This window comes from Carcharodon carcharias, chromosome 1 (genome assembly GCF_017639515.1).
Source record: "Carcharodon carcharias isolate sCarCar2 chromosome 1, sCarCar2.pri, whole genome shotgun sequence".
Classification (NCBI taxonomy): Eukaryota; Metazoa; Chordata; class Chondrichthyes; order Lamniformes; family Lamnidae; genus Carcharodon; species Carcharodon carcharias.
In genome coordinates this window covers 200,016,838-200,030,154 of record NC_054467.1, presented here as the reverse complement: position 1 = coordinate 200,030,154, position 13,317 = coordinate 200,016,838, and the positions used below count along the sequence as shown (strand labels likewise).

The 13,317-nt window shown below is 44.2% G+C and overlaps 1 protein-coding gene across 1 annotated transcript in view; it reads right to left on the bottom strand.

Annotated features, from left to right (window-relative positions):
- Positions 1 to 9,051: 9,051 nt before the first annotated feature.
- myorg (myogenesis regulating glycosidase (putative)) overlaps positions 9,052 to 13,317 on the bottom strand; it is a 54,158-nt gene continuing 49,892 nt past the window's right edge. Inside the window, exon 4 of the transcript XR_005942554.1 lies at positions 9,052 to 12,226. The gene's annotated coding sequence lies outside the window, so the exon portion shown is untranslated. The remainder of the gene's footprint in view (positions 12,227 to 13,317) is intronic.

Below are 13,317 nucleotides of genomic sequence, written 5' to 3'. Positions count from 1 at the left end.
AGGGAGGGTGTTCCAGAATTTTGACTCAGCGACAGTGAAGGAACGGCAATATATTTCCAAGTCAGGATGGAGTTGGAGGGGAACTTCCAGGTGGTGTTGTTCCCAAACATTATTTGCCTTTCCTCTTCTAGGCAGTGGTGGGTCGTGGGTTTGGAAGATGCTATTGAAGGAGCCTTGGCAAGTTGCTGCAGTGCATCTTGTAAATGGTATGCACTGCTGCCACTGTATGTCAGTGGTGGAGGGAGTGAATGTTTGTGGATGGGATGCCAATCAAGTGGGCTACTTTGTCCTGGATGCTGTTGAGCTTTTTCAGCGTTGTTGGAGCTGCACTCATCCAAGCAAGTGGAGAATATTCCATCGCCCTCTTGACTTGCGCCTTGTAGATGTGGACAGGTTTTCGGGAGTCAGAAGGTAAGATACTCACAGCAGAATCTCAGCCTCTGACCTGCACTTGTAGCCTCAGTATTTATGTGGCTGGTCCAATTCAGTTTTTGGTCAATGGTAACCCCCAGAATGTTGATGGTGGGGGAATTGATGATGGTAATGCCATTGAATATCAAGGGGAGCTGGTTAGATTCTTTCTTGCTGGGGAATGGTCATTTCCTGGCACTTGTGGGTCGTGAATGTTACTTGTCACTTATCAGCCCAAGCCTCAATTTTGTCTGGGTCTTGCTGCATATGAACACAGACTGCTTCATAATTTGAGGAGTTGCGAATGGTGCTGAACATTCTGCAATCATCAGTGATATCCCCACTTCTGTCCATATGATGGAAGGAAGGTCATTGATGAAGCAGCTGAAGATGGTTGGGCCTAGGACACTATCCCGAGGAACTCCTGCAGTGATATCCTGGAACTGAGACGATTGACCTCCGACAACCACAACTTCTTTGTGCTAGGTATGACTCCAATCAGCGCAGAGTTTTCCCCCTGATTCCAGTTTTGCTAGGGCTCCTTGATGTCACACTCAGTCAAATGCTGCCTTGAGGTCAAGGGCAGTCACTCCCACCTCATCTCTGGCGTTCAACTCTTTTGTCCATGTTTTGACCGAGTTCATCTGCTGAATAATCCTGGCAGAACACAAACTGAGCATCAGTGAGCAGGTTTTTGCTGAGTAAGTGTCGCAAGATAGCACTGCCAATGACCCCTTCCACCACTTTGCTAGTGATTGAGAATTGACTGATGTGATGGTAATTGGCCGGGTTTGATTTTTCCTGCTTTATGTGGACAGGGCATACCTGGGCAATTTTCCACATTGCTGGGTAGATGCCAGTGTTGTAGTTGTACTTGAACAGCTTGGCTGGGGTCATAGCTAGTTCTGGAGCACATGTCTTCTGTACTATTGCTAGAGTGCTGTCAGGGTTTATAGCCTTTGGGATCCAGTGCCTTCAGCCATTTCTTGATATCATGTGGGGTGAATCATATTGGCTGAAAACCTTCACCAGTGATGTTAGGGACTTCAGGAGGACGCCAAGATCCACGCGGCCCTTCTGGCTGAAGATAGTTCCAAATGCTTCAGCCCTGTCTTTTGTACTGATGTGCTGGGCTTCCTGATCACTGAGGATGGGGAAATTTGCGGATTTTTCTCCTCCCATTGGCTGTTTAATTGTCCAGCACCATTCACAACTGCATGTGGCAGGACTTCAGATCTTAGAACTGATCCACTAGTTGTGGGATCACTTAGCTCTGTCTACTGCATGCTGCTTCCACTAGTAACTGGGAATGACCCAGAAGACTCACCAGTGCCCAGGACATGCATAGGCATGCCATCATGGAACTGTCGAATCATTGTGATGAATTTCTCAGGGCAGCTGAATTTCTCCATTAGCTTCCAAAGGTCCTCGTGGCTGACTATGTCAAAGGCTTTGGTCAGATTAATAGATGTGGTAAAGGTCCATATTCTATCCTTGGCATTTCTCCAGGAGTGGTTCTTTGACCTTTTCTGAAACGGACTCTCTGGCAGCAGATCCTTGTCAAGCTGCTGCACTAAACAGTTAAGGAGGATTCTGGCAAAGATTTTGCTAGCGATAGAGAACACTGAGATTCCTCTATGATAGTCGCAAGATTGGCAAGTTCCTTTCCACTAGTACAAGCGGGTAATGGAGGCATCTTTGTATTCTTGTGGCATGGTTTCTTGCTCTTGTATAGACAAAGAGTTCAGCGAGCTTCTTAATCAGGAATTGACCTCCAGCCTGGTAGGCGTCAGATGGGATAGCATCAGCTCCTGGATCTTCACCACTAGACAGGCGTTTGATTGTGTTCTGCATTTCTAACAGCATGGAAGGATTGTGAGTTGATGGCAACCTTTGGCAGGCTGTTGATTGCTTCTTCATTGATGGATGAAGGCCAACTGAGAATGTAGTTAAAGTGCTCTGTTCACCTTTCTAGAATTCAGGGTTTTTTTTGATCTGCTGGCACAGAGGATTGGTGATGAACCAGTAGACTGGGGCTCTTACGCACATTTCAAAGCATTATAGAAGTTCTTCCCGTCTTTATGGTCTGCATTTGTCTACTTTCTGAATCAGCAAGTGTCTTGCATCTCTCTAAGCTTGCACAGGATAGTTTCAGTAGGCATCGTATGATGACTTGTCATTGAGGTAAACCCTGTAGAGGTGATGTTTCCCCTTCAGGGGTTTCTAGATTACCTTTGTTTTCATCGAATCAATCTTGATGCTTATGAGAGGTAGGGCCATGGGCCTCGACAGCATCAGAGTGCACTCTATCCTTTGGTAGGAAGAATAGACGCATAGACTATTTTCTAAATGGGGAAAGAATTCAGAAATCTGGAGTGCGAAGGGACTTGGGAGTCCTAGTCCAGGATTCTCTTAAGGTTAACTTGCAGGTTGAGTCAGTAGTTAGGAAGGCAAATGCAATGTTGGCATTTATTCCGAGAGGACTGGAAGATAAAAGCAGGGATGTGCTGCTGAGGCTTTATAAGGCTCTGGTCAGACCACATTTAGAATATTGTGAGCAATTTTGGGCCCCGTATCTCAGGAAGGATGTTCTGGCCCTGGAGAGGGTCCAGAGGAGGTTCACGAGAATGATCCCAGGAATGAAAGGCTTAACATATGAGGAATGTTTGAGGATTCTGGGTCTATACTCGATGGAGTTTAGAAGGATGAGGGGGGATCTGATTGAAACTTAGAGAATACTGAAAGGCCTGGATAGAGTGGACATGGGGAAGATGTTTCCATTAGTAGGAGAGACTAGGACCCGAGGGCACAGCCTCAGTCACTAGCAAAATGGTGGAAAGGGTCATTGGCAGTGCTATCTTGCGACATTTACTCAGCAAAAACCTGCTCACTGATTCCAGTTTTGCTAGGGCTTCTTGATGCCACACTCAGTCAAATGCTGCCTTGAGGTCAAGGGCAGTTACTCCCACCTCACCTCTGGCCTCAGAGTAAAGGGAAGACCTTTTAGAACAGAGGTGAGGAGAAACTTCTTTAGTCAGAGAGTGGTGAATCCATGGAATTCATTGCCACAGAAGGCTGTGGAGGCCAGGTCATTGAGTGTATTTAAGACCGAGATAGGTTCTTGATTGGTAAGGGGATCAAAGGTCACAGGGAGAAGGCGGGAGAATGGGGTTGAGAAACGTTTCAGCCATGATGCGCTGAATGGTCTAATTTCTGCTCCTATGTCTTATTGTCCACTCTCAGCACCTTTAAGGTGGGGCTGGCCCCCATCACACCTACATCTGCGAGCAGAGATGCTATGTACCAGCTCCTGAAGGGCTGAGGTGCTGAAGGCGGACACAGCATCGGATGTGTCTAAAGTTTCATGGCTGTATCTCTGTGTTGGCCCTGATCACAGAGTGCAAGCGAGCTGCCCTCGGCCAGACAGGAGTCAGATGTTCTCAGAAGCTAGGTGAAGATCTATGGAGTGTCCTCAATGCATGTTGTCATCATCCTCCTGCGATCGAGCGACTATTAGGGCCTCCACTACATCTCCATGACAGGAGCATTCTCACAGAAGGTATTGGCGCTGTCATAAGCTAGACTGGAGTCAAACATTCACAACTTCAGTGTGAGGATCTATGGGGACACCTCACTGCACATTCTCATCACGCTCCACAAATCTGACATTTATGGGAACCTCCCGAGCTTGCCTGCCTCGTCTGGCCAGTGCAAGAGCCTCATCCCCGTCACAGTCACCACTGCGGACCTCCTTCCCTCATGCCCATCGGCGTCTTCCAGCTCCTCCATTTCCTCCTCAGTCAGCTCTTCTCCCCATTGCAGTGCCAGGTTGTAACATGCACAACAGACAATGATGATGTGTGACACTCTCTGTGGACTGTATTGCAGGACTCCACCAGTCCAGTACAGGCACTGGAACCGCATCTTCAGCATCCCAATAGTTTGCTTCAAGTTGCAAGCTGCTGCATGAGCCTCATTACAGCGTCGGTCTGCTGCAGTCTGAGGCCGCCGCACGGGTGTCATCAGCCACGGTCTCTGCGGGTAGCCTTTGTCCCCAAGGAGCCAACTCTGCAGCCTCTGTGGACCCTGGAAAACTGCAGGGATCTGCAAGCAACTCAGGATGTAGGCATCTTGCACACTCCCTGGAAACTGTGCACATACCTGCAGGATGCATTTCTGGTGTTCTGCACATTCAGTGGGCGGAAGCCCTTGTGGTTGATGAAGTCCACTGGAGTGTAGCAATGGAGACCTGAGCGCCTGAGTGCAGTCAATCACATCCTGCACCTGGGGGAATCCCAAGAGCAGGGTGAATCCAATGACCCTTGCACCCTGGCTGTCCCAGTCCCGGCATATGCACAAAATTGTGTGCCATGGAAAAGATGGCATCCATGGCCTCATGGATGCATTTGTGGGTGATGGATTGTGAAATCCCACAGAGGTCATCTGTGGAGCCCTGAAAGGAGCCACTGGCATAGAAATTGATCACCGCGGGCACTTTCACAGCCACTGGCAATGGATGCCCTCCATGTCCCCTTGGCGCCAAGTTCTGCAGTAAGTGGCAGATGTGAGCTACCAGGTTCCTAGACATGTGCAGTCATCGGCGACACTGGTTCTCAGTCATCTGCAGGAATGGCAGGCGGCGTCTATAGACCCTGGGTGTCGCTAGGCCCCAACCAGCCACAGCTCGCTGTCACTCCTGGGCAGCGTGTGCGGGAGCCCCTGCTGCCCCTTCTTCATGAGGTTGCTGCTCCTGCCTTTGCTCAGCCAAGACCCTCAGTCGCTCTTTCCTCTGTCTTCTGCAGTCTCTGTGGGCCATCAGGTATACAGCTAGGTCACCAGGATCCATGATCCTTACGTGGTCCTCCTGCAGCATGAAAGAAAGACGTAGTTATCATGGCTGTTCTTAGCACTTTCCTGGCCCTGTGTGACCGCCCCTTAATGCTTCCCAGAGAGTGCTGGTCATTCCTCGGATGGCCAGAGATGAGCTCTGCATGGCTGCCCTGTCAACCTGTGACAGAGGGGAGACAGGTCCTACCTGGGATGTTTATATTGCAAGGAGCTGTGAGCACCTCCAGCAGTGACTGCCACATGGCCAGGGTTGGCGAGAACATGTGCAGTCCAACTGCTCTGTGCTCCAATAAAGCAGTGGCAGACTCAAAGTCTCTGCCAGAGGTGGGGGACTGGGGGGAGAATGGGGGCGGCGGGTGGGCAAGGTGGCACATTGGTGCCTCTGTGTTGATTGCATGAGCGGGGAGGCTAGGAGCCCAACCCCAAGCATATCACTGTGGTTGTACCTGATTTGTCTCAGTTGCAGAGGCATGGTCAGTTTACACAGGTGTCCCTAATGCGTGGCCACTTCCCTCACTTACCCTTCCCCTCACCTCGATTGCCTGTGTGTATGATGCAGCACCAGGGCAGCACTTGACCCCCCCCCCGACAACGGTTGTCTCTGAGGCGGGCCAGCGCTTGCCCCCGTACATACCCCCCCTCAGCAGGCGGCTCCTAGGCTAGCCAGCACTTGCCCCTGGACACCCCTCCTCTCAGTCACCTCCGAGGCTGGCTAGCACTTGTCCCCAGACACCCCTCCCCGCCCCCTCAGCAGTTGCCTCTTAGGCAAGCCAGCATTTGCCCCTGGATATGCCCCTCCCCAGCAAACGCCTCCGAGGCTGGCCAGCACTTGCCCCCCGGACAACCGTTCCCCTCAGCAGTCGCCTCTGAGGCTGACCAGCACTTGCCCCTGCCCCCCCGGCGCCCCGAGGCCTGTAGACAAGAGGCGAGCTGTGGAGAGCACTGCTGCTCACTCACCTCAGTTCCCCAAACTGCAGGCCGCCAGGTGCATGTTGCCTGCGTGTTGTGAAACATGTTGGCGTGCTTTCCCGCCGACGCGGACAGACAATATGTTGGGGTTCCAAGAGCCTGGTAGGATGGTCCTTTAATTATATGCTGATGCATTACAATTATCTCCCCGTCGACCAATGGCAGGAAACGCAGCCCGCCATTGGTGGGCTGAGCAGATGATCGTGACCTGCCTTCATGCCGTTATGAAGCAGGTCACGCTCATATTTTCTGTGCACACCACCTATCACCCTCACCAATCTTAAGTAATCTTAAGTGCACTGCCTGAAAGGATGGTGGAAGCAGATTCAGTTGTGACTTTCAAAAGTGAATTGGATGGATATTTTAAGGGAAAATATACACGGTGTTATGGGGAAAGAACACTAGAGTTGGACTAGGTAGATAGCTCTATCCAAAAGCTGGCACAGGCAGAATGCGTCGACTGATCTTCTTCTGTATCATATTGTTCTATGTTCTATAGATATAAGACTTAGCAGGAATGTTGTTAAATAACCACCACTAACTTGAAAAACTTTAACTGCTACAACACCAAGAAGCTCGACATTATCCATGACAGAGCAGTGCAATTGATTTGCGCCCCAGCCACAGCTGCTGGGTGGCCAACCTTTGTTCACCTATCCTCCCATGAAGTGATATACAAATTTACCCTCAGCTGAAGCTTATGTCATCTCTTCTATGACACTTACTCTTTTACATTAGGTCCCATTAGCTTGCACCATATGACGGGAGGTTCCACAGCAAGGTTTCAGGACATAACAGAGTAGCTTATTTACTTGGATATACAAAGACAACATCGGGATTCCAAATTTATCTTGAATGATGAGTGATACCAGTCTTACAAATTTGACTGTCTTATCAAGTCTCCAGATAGTAGCTGTTTCATCAAAGTTCTGAAGAAGCTTTTAAAAATAAAACTGAGTTTTAATTCAAAATTGAATCCAAATACAACTTCACCTGACACAGCTTCTCTAACAACTGAATTGTCTACAGGATACACTGCAACAACGCACTCGTGCTATCTCAAAAACATCTCTCAGGTCTTTAACATCTGTCATCAACAAGGACAAGAAAAGCATCATCCTCTCAAAGTCACACATCCTGACTTGAATAGGTACCACTTTCACAGATATTTGGGTCAAAAATTGTGGAATTCTTTACTTAACACCATCATGGGAGAGTCATCAGCACAAAGTCTGTTGTGATTCAAAATGTATGTCTAGCACCATCTTTTTAGGGTCACGAGGGATGAACAATAACAATTAGCTTTGCCAGTATCATCCAGATCCCAAGAACAAAAAAAGTTAGCACTTCAGGATGCCCTCCCCAGGAGGGCATTTCATGTTGGGGGTAGCGGTTATGCTCAACCATTTGTATAGTATGTGGGTGTCAATGATGCTGTGCAATATGCTGCTGAATGTGACATGACCAATCAAGTAATTTTTTGAAATTTAACAAGGCTTTCGCTAATCACCAGGGCAGTCTCCAAAAATTCAGAGGCAACTTGATTGAAACCTCTAAGATTCTGAAGGGTCTTGACATCGTCTTGTTGGAGAATCTAGAACAAGGGGACACCGTTTAAAAATAAGGGGTCGCCTATTTAAGACAGAGAAATTTTCTCTGAGGGTAGTGAATCTTTGGAACTTTTCCTCAGAAGGCAGTGGAAACAGAGTCTTTGAACATTTTCAAGGCAGAGGTAGATAGATTCTTGATAAACAAGAGAGGGTGAAAGGTTACTGGGGGTAGATGGGAGGTTACAGTCAGATCTGCCATGATCTTATCTACTCCTGCTCCTTGTTTCTATGTTCTTCATTTTGAATTGCAGGGGGCCACAAATAATCCACACCAGTCTGCATGTCTGATTCTGTGATCCATTCTTGTCCTTGTGGCACTAAACCACCGGGAGCTTCACAAAAACACTGTGGTTTAGTATCAGCATCAACTAACACAAGTGCAGGATTTAACAGGAAGAGGCACAGTGAGGTTCCCTCTATCCTCCCCACAATTCAAAATGTATTTAAATATCTTAAATAATCAGATCTGATTAATTAATTTTTTAATTAACTTATTTAGCCTCATTGGATACAGTGCCAAAATGCAAGCACCAATAATCCCACCATTCATAAAGACTGGATTTTAAAAAAAAATCAGTTTTCCAGCGATAATATTTAGTAGGGTTTGTGGTGCAGTGCACACAATATCTTATTTACAAAGACAAAATTATTTTCCGTGTTATTGTGTTCCACACATAAGAAATATTTCTGCTTATGAACTGTTGATACAAATTTGTTTTTCATCACTATTGTCAGTCCTCCATGTGCAGTCAATTGCGTACAGATTCTCCACTGGGAGACTAATTTGTCTACTCTAGTCAGGAATAGGATTGTAATTTGTCAAGCAACCTAGATAAACTACAAAATGCTTGATGTTTTCTGATGTTTCTTACACCTCTGGACAATGGAATGTAGCAAAAGGAATCCCTTGATAGCAGAAAATATTTTGAAAACATTACAAATATCTTGTAAGTGCAGATTAGTTTAGGAAATTTGAAATAATACTTTAAGCTTATGCAAGGTCATAATTTAAAATTGGAACTGAAAAGGCCTTAAATATTTAGCTCTTTGGTCTAGAAATGGAATGACTGCTTTGTGTGTTCGTTGTGGAATGGTCTGCTCAGAAGACTTGGTCCACACAAACCACATGAGTCACACTGCTAATAGGGTTAATCAGAAAATCATTTGAACATTTTGCACATTAATAGATACAAAAGTATATAGAAACACAATGAAAAATGCACAAATCTTTATTTGAACAAAATTAACTTTACATTACTTTCCCTGAACACAGCAATGAAAAATCCACAAATATTTATTAATGCAAAAACTAGCACATTACACCATTATTTTCTGTTTGCAGTAACACAATGTTTACTGTAACATGCCATCTTATAAACGACCAATCATCCAGAATTTGTGCCCAGCAAAATAATTTATTTATAAATAACAAGTCTGACTTCAGTCATTGCAGCCCAATTTCGGTGAGAGGGCCTGAAACAGAGATCAAGACTCTAATTTACATGGATAATGGATCTAAACCCTTGTTTCATAAACTAGCCCAATTTTTGGGTCAGACATTTTTCAGACGTCCTTGGGAAGTCCAAAGGATTGGGCTTCAGGGCACCCGTTTTATCCCAGTAAAATTGACAAATGAAGTTTAATTTCTATCCCATTGTTCCAAGACTTTGGCTAAACACTAACATGTATAACCAAACACAATGACCTTTCCATTCACAGAAAATCTGTTTTCTTAGGGATTGAAATGATATATGTACATTTAGAATACATTCAGAATTGTGCTTTTCTCTTCACCTTAAGTTGCTTAAAATAGTTTAATCTTTGCTTTTAGAGCATTTAACTGCTAGTCTTTGACTTGTATTGTCTTTCCAATAATGGGCAAAAATAAAATGCAACTCTCAGGAAAAATTAAGCAAATTGCATTTCATTGGTCACTGCTATGAAAATAAACTTGCCTATTACAGCATAATTGCAGCTATCAACTACTGACTAACAAACACTACATTTCTGCTGCCATTTTACATTCTTTATACCCTTGTTAATGCTGTTTCAGAGAAGCAAATCTACATGATCACACACTATTAGAGTTTAAAATTGGGATCGCACGATTCCGTATCTGCAAGTTTCTGAAGTTAAAAAAAATAAAGCTCCTATAAAAGATTAAAACAAAAAGCGCACACAGTTATAATGTCTGATCCTGAGACTTTAGCGCCAATCAGGAACTAAAAGTAACTTGATATAAATCAGAAACAAACCCAATAAAAAACCGATTATGTTTTAAAAACATCAAACACAATCACAGGTATTTAACATCAATTCACTGGTTTATACAAATCTCCAAATATGAGATAATCCATCATTTAAGTTTACCTAACACATTTGTTATTAATACAAGTGCTGCTTTAATGGACCAGGGGAAGACTATGATACTGAGTCATACAGATTAAGAAAGTTCCTGGTTCATGAACGAATCTACGGTAAGCTATAACGGGAAGATAATACTTAAAACTTCCAAACTGGAACAGAGTCTAACCTTCCTCCATTGTGCCCGTGTCGAGGGCAAAGTACAGTGCCACAGGCTATGAGAAACAATTTAGAAATTTGTTTCTCCTGGAAATTTAAATTTGCTATGAATTTACAAATTAGCTTTAAATTGAAAATGTTACATCCTATTCTCCCGGCCTCTCCTAAAGGCTTGGACGCTTCCTGGACTATAATTCCAAAGGCACTAGCAGCCTTCAGGTATTCATCCAGCTAGAGCAAGTTGACTATTCATGGGTGGTATTACAGCTGAGTGTGGTTTTCCTTTTCTCTCTCCCCCAGCCCCCAAACAACATGTAGCACTGAAGCAATGTGCAGCATTTCAATTGTCGCCCTGGTTGAAATCAAGTAGCTCAAACCTGGGATCTTCCAGCCTATACGGGTGCAAACCTACCTCTAGGTCATTCAGGGGACTACAGTGGAAATTTTTTCCCCCCAAAAAAAGCTCCTCTAACCGTTCGCACAAGCATGAACCTAACAAGCCGAAGAGAAGGTACTTATTTATTTCCTCCCCAAATTTATGTTATTTATTACCCCTCCTACAGAATACATAATTATGTATCTGAGACAGGGAATATGCTTCTGCAACAATGGGTAGCTTAGCCTTTTAGAGTATTTCTGTCCTATTCTAGCTGAGCCCACATTGTATGGCAATGCATTCACTAACTCAAGAAAGCACAATGCCAGAATGCTATGGACATTTCTGGTACCATTTTAATGATGGTGTTCGCAACTCCTAGGATTAGATTGCTTTGATGCACTCAAAAGTTTCTGTATCCTTCAATAAAAGACTAATTCATATCTTCTAAAGAATTATAATTTTTCATCTATTTCTGTAAAAGTGAATTGAGTTTATACTAACAGCAGAGATTATTTTCACAACCATATGAGGTAGAAAATTATATATGTGGTGTTTCAATAGTAGGTTCATTCTGCAGACAAAGACTTCAACAAGATTGTCACTCATGAAGATTCATAAACATCCTATCCTAAACACTATACTGTGTGCTATAGTGTACTCTCAATTCAAAGTTGATTCATTTGAATGGAAACAATGTATTGCACATTTGTTGTTTAATTCAAATCAAAAACAAAAATGTTGGAAAATCTTAGTCAGCTTCGCTGATTAATTTAAAACTCCACAAGTGAATCTTGAACAATGAAATCTGCTAATTCATTCAAATTCAACCCAGTAATCAACTTCAGCTGTTTGCCTCCCTAAACCTCTCTAAGACACTTCTTAAAATCTAGCTCTTTCATCAAGCTTTTAGTCATCTACCCTAATAGCTTCTTGTGTGGCTTGGTGTCAAATTTTGTTTGATCATGTTCCACTGAAGTGCCTTGGGACATTTTAAAGTGTTAAAGGCACTATATAAATGCAAGTTGTTGTGGAGCCCTTCATTAACTCTGATGCTGTGCATCAAGGAGTGGAGAGTAGTAGTTTGTGAGTTGTTCGAGCGAATGGCTGATCAGAGATGTAAGAGCCTCATCATTGAGGAAAAATACAAGATCAAATACATGGAACAGCAATCTTAGGAAATTAAGAAAACTGTGACACAGAATTTTAACATCTGTTCCACCACAGAGCTTTCAATGAAAAATGATGGAATTTTTTAAAAAACCAAGCAATGAATTCCAATCATGGTTTGTGCTAGCAGAACCAGGAATTAGGAATTTCAATATTTTTACATGTACATTATACAACAATTAAAATCTTTCAATAACAGCTCCTATATGTGTACAGTCCATACAAACTAAAACTTCAGTGCAAGCTGCTGTAAATGCACACTACACACCAGCTAAAACCTGTCTTGTTATCTTCAAGATCTTGATACTCAGCCTGTAATCTATAGAAACATAAAGACAAAAACGGATAACTGGTGCTCTTTTGAAGGAATTACTGCACCATTTGTCCAAAGCATATTATCATAAGGCGGAAAAGTCATCTTAACAGTTAACAGTCAGATGGAGTTGATATTTTTGCCGCTATTAAGCATGAGTGTGATCCACCTAACAGATGATGGTGTTATGTTATGTTATGTTATAATACGATGGTGTAGAAAAGTGATTTCTATGTACGATGCTCGCATGCCATTTCCTATGTTCACCTACAAACAATCCAAATGATCCAACCATCATGGGAGAAACTGAAAGTAGAATTCACTACCAACAGCTTTCAGCAACGTAAATTCTTCCCATTGGAAGCGACAGCTACTGTATCTGGTAGCCAAGGATTGCAGACATGTAGACACATATTCAGGAAACCTCAGTGCAAGAAATGTCTGTTGGCTTAGCCAGCAGACATAGGTTTGAATATGTTATCTCTTTCAATAAGGGATCCACAGGAGGTCAGAATTGGAGGAGCACAGGTATCTCAGAAGGTTGCTGGACTGGAGATTACAGAGATAGGGATGCATTAGGCCATGCAGCGATTTGAAAACAAGGATGAGAATTTTAAAATGAGGGGCATGGACAGGGTGGATAGGGAGCAGCTGTTCCCCTTAGTTGAAGTCAGTCATGAGGGGACATAAGTTCAAGGTGAGGGGCAGGAGATTTAGGGGGATGTGAAGAAAATTTTTTTTTTTACCCAGAGGGTGGTGACAGTCTGGAATGCGCTGCCTGGGAGGGTGGTGGAGGCGGGTTGCCTCACATCCTTTAAGAAGTACCTGGATGAGCACTTGGCACATCATAACTTAAGACCATAAAACATAGGAGCAGAAATTAGGCCATTCGGCCCATCGAGTCTGCTCCACCATTCAATCAGGGCTGAAAAGTTTCTCAACCTCATTCTCCCGCCTTCTCCCCGTAACCTTTGATCCCCTTACCAATCAAGAACCTATCTATCTCGGTCTTAAATACACTCAATGACCTGGCCTCCACAGCCTTCTGTGGCAATGAATTCCATAGATTCACCACTCTCTGGCTAAAGAAGTTTCTC